This window comes from Medicago sativa, chromosome 3, assembly GCF_051527215.1.
Source record: "Medicago sativa cultivar Bolivia chromosome 3, Bolivia_mono, whole genome shotgun sequence".
NCBI classification, from domain to species: domain Eukaryota; kingdom Viridiplantae; phylum Streptophyta; class Magnoliopsida; order Fabales; family Fabaceae; genus Medicago; species Medicago sativa.
Genome location: NC_140751.1, coordinates 74126406 through 74129958, shown reverse-complemented (window position 1 = coordinate 74129958; position 3553 = coordinate 74126406).

The following is a 3553-nucleotide window of genomic DNA, read 5'->3' as shown; positions in this document are numbered from 1 at the left end:
TGCTGATTTCATTTTATTTTTACGGAAATATTTATTAAGTTTTTGTGAGCTTAACTCAATTGGTATAGACAATCCATTTTATATGCATTGGTTAAGTTCGAGACCCCAAATACCCCAATTATAGGTATAACACAAAAAAAAACTCACATCTCCATAATTAATTTTGCTTTGTTTTTGGATTAATTCTTTTATTATCGTTATCCATATTAAAAATATATGCTTGATTTTATTCATCCATGTGGAATCTTTCGGCGTTAAAGACTACTATTTCAGTGTTACATGCGTTAAATTATTGTTGTTTGGAGATACAGAAATCCAAATAAATATATACGCGTTAATGTTAATGTATAATGTTTAGTTAAAAAAAAAAGTAACGATACATATGTTATTGATATATCGTGTATAAAACTAATAAATCTGCTTTATGAAAAAATAATAATAATAAATTTAAGATTTAATTGATGTTTATATAATATATGCAGGGGCGGAGGTTCAAACCCATGACACTCCACTTCTTCACATTTAAAATATGTGAGCTCTAGCCACTAGACTACTTAACTCAACAAAAAAAAAATAGTCGACAATCTAGCCCGTGCTTGGCACGGGTGTCCAGACTAGTGAATATTAATAACATTGGTTGGAACTGATTTTCTGTCTCTATAATTAATTCTAATTGAACATTAATATTTGTAATTTTTTAAGTTTTTACACTTAAATTTCGTGTTCAACTCGCTCGTACGAAAATGTATTCAACCATCAATAATTTTATAATTTAATTTTTTTAAATACATGTTACACAAGTCTACATGTGGTATTTCTTTTTTTTGGTCTTGTTAACCGGTGTCTCCGGGGCACCGATTAAGGAATCTATAAATAGAACTTTTTGTCTTGGAAATATAAACTGTCACTTTTTATTAAGTAATAATTACATTACTTTCTAATAAAAACTTACTTCATTTGATGTTTAACCAATGCCCCGGGGCACTGGTTAACATTCTCTCTGTTTTTTTTTTTTTATAGACAGATGAAATGGCAATAATTATTAGAAACCCACACAAAACTAACATACACAAGTAGAGGAGTTGGAGTTCTAACTTCTAATCTCAAACACAACGTCCAACCTAACAATTTCAGTATTTTTGACGGTTCAAGTATGACTTATGGTGAATCTACAAGTGGTATTATTGGCAATTATAATAATAAAAAATATAATATTTGCTATGATAACTGTCATATTAGTAATGATATCACATTGCAACGAAAAAATAGTAAAAGTTCACATGACCATTTGTATTAATATTTCAATTTAAAAATATTATTCTAAATATTGACATTTTGTTTTTGTTTTTAAAAAAAGGGAGAAATAAAATACTTTAATCAAACTATTAATTCCAGTACAAGAAGTGCGAGAAAAAGACTCAAAAATTATTTAAAGATATACACCATTAAATGATGTATGTGGTCTATAATAAAGACTATATACATCATTAATTGAATGAATACAAAATGTAAAGTTTTGCTTATATTAGTGACCGGAGAATGTACAACACAATATTGGAAATCGCAATACCAAAACAAGAAAGAAACAAACTAAATAACCCTACCAAACACATAAACAGTTTAAGCAACAAAAATGGTAGTCGAAATCGAACTAAGTATTGACTTTCACATGACACATTTTTCACATATGTTTATATAAGAAATTAATGTGTATCTAAGGATATTAAAATATTTTAAAAATTAATACAAACTTAAAATCTATAATACGGTTTGGCATTTGAGTAATGTTACAACACTCAATATATTTTATCGGATACATATTTTAAAAAATTCACCATTTTATTCTATTCTTTAGAATTAAAATATTATTTTTAGTATATATTGATTTAAATATTTTTATATGTATATAATTGATATACATCAAGTTTTTTTTTAATTATTAGAACAATGAACAACATGCATCACCATTCTAAACTAATTTTATACTTTACACTCTATTCAATGAGAATCACATTTGTTTTTAGAATGCGGTTAAAAATTGGAGTTACGTGAGTAATACAATGCTCATTGCATTCGACAATATATCTTCTTTGAATTATATTTGTATCATATTTGTCTATCTTCTACTTCTTTTGTATAATAATATATATGTTTTAATATCAGCTCTGTTGGTAGCTACCAGGATAATTTGTGTAAGAGTTGGGGTTCGAACCCGGATTTTCCACTTCACCAGCCACTAGGCTACTTGAAAAAAAAAAGTTTAAATTTAATTTTCTCATTTCAGTTTTGTATTATCTATTATTTGTACTTATATACAATTTGGTTTAAACATTCATGTCCATTTTTTTAATTCAAATTTAAATAGGAATTTAAACATTCATGTCGACTAATTTGTAGTTATATTTAAATACCTTTAAATTATTGTGTAAATTTAAAATTATATTATAAAAAAGAGTTGAGTTGTTGAGAATAAACTTATCTATATAAAGTTCCAACCAAATTCAGTTCTTAATGATAGTTAAAAAATATCTTTTTTCTATTGGGTATATCTAGCCAAGACGTAATTGAGATTGGGTGATAGAGAGACATATATATGTGTGACATAGAAAGCCACCAAAATAGCAGTGACTCCAAGGTTCATCAAAGAGCCAACAAGATAGTATTAACCTTCTCAGTTCTCAAGTAGCCGCCCCTAGTTAGAGACTTGTTGTGTGTCCTTCTCATTTTGTTCCCAAATTCCAAATACATGACCCATTGAATTGAATTCATCGTATGTCTCTTGCCTTTGCTACGTAAAGTAGCTCCCTGTTTTGCTCAGAGTCACGATGCGCCACTTCTCACTTTCGTATTTGTCCTTCCATCCCCTTTTATTTAGTCTTTTAATATTACTCCCTCCGTCCCGGAATAACTGACCCATTTTCTAAAAAAAAGTGTCCCAAAATAACCGACCCATTTCAATTTTCAATACAACTTTCATCATTCCCAATACAATATAACACTAAATAATACTACTTTTATCATTCCCAATACAATATATTTCACTTTCCCTTTTATTTATACATTTTTCTTAATCTGTGTGAAATGAGCCAAGGGGTCAAATAAATTGGGACGGAGGGAGTACCAATTTACCAGTAATACTATACTATAGTGTACATTGGTTGTCCCTTACCATTTAATTTTAAAGGAAAATGCTAACAAGTGCCCTAAGGGCATTGTTTAAGCATCTAAAAGTAACAATTTTTGCATTGAAACTTGTACAGTTATGACTTTAAAAAGTGTTTGACTTGTATTTTCAAGACATAGTTTCTTTTTTTAGGTTCCTTAAACAATGCCCTTAGGACACTTGTTAGCAAGACCCAATTTTAAATTACATCTCTCTGAACATGCATCAATCGCATTGTTATGGTATGTTAACAGAGGTGTTATTTGAACAGCATTGCGTGTTATAACTTTCGGAACAACCATAATTTTTTTAAAAAAAAGTAGATATTGACATGGAAACCAAAATAATAGAGAGAAAGTAAAAACACAACTTGAGTATGAAAAAGAAAGT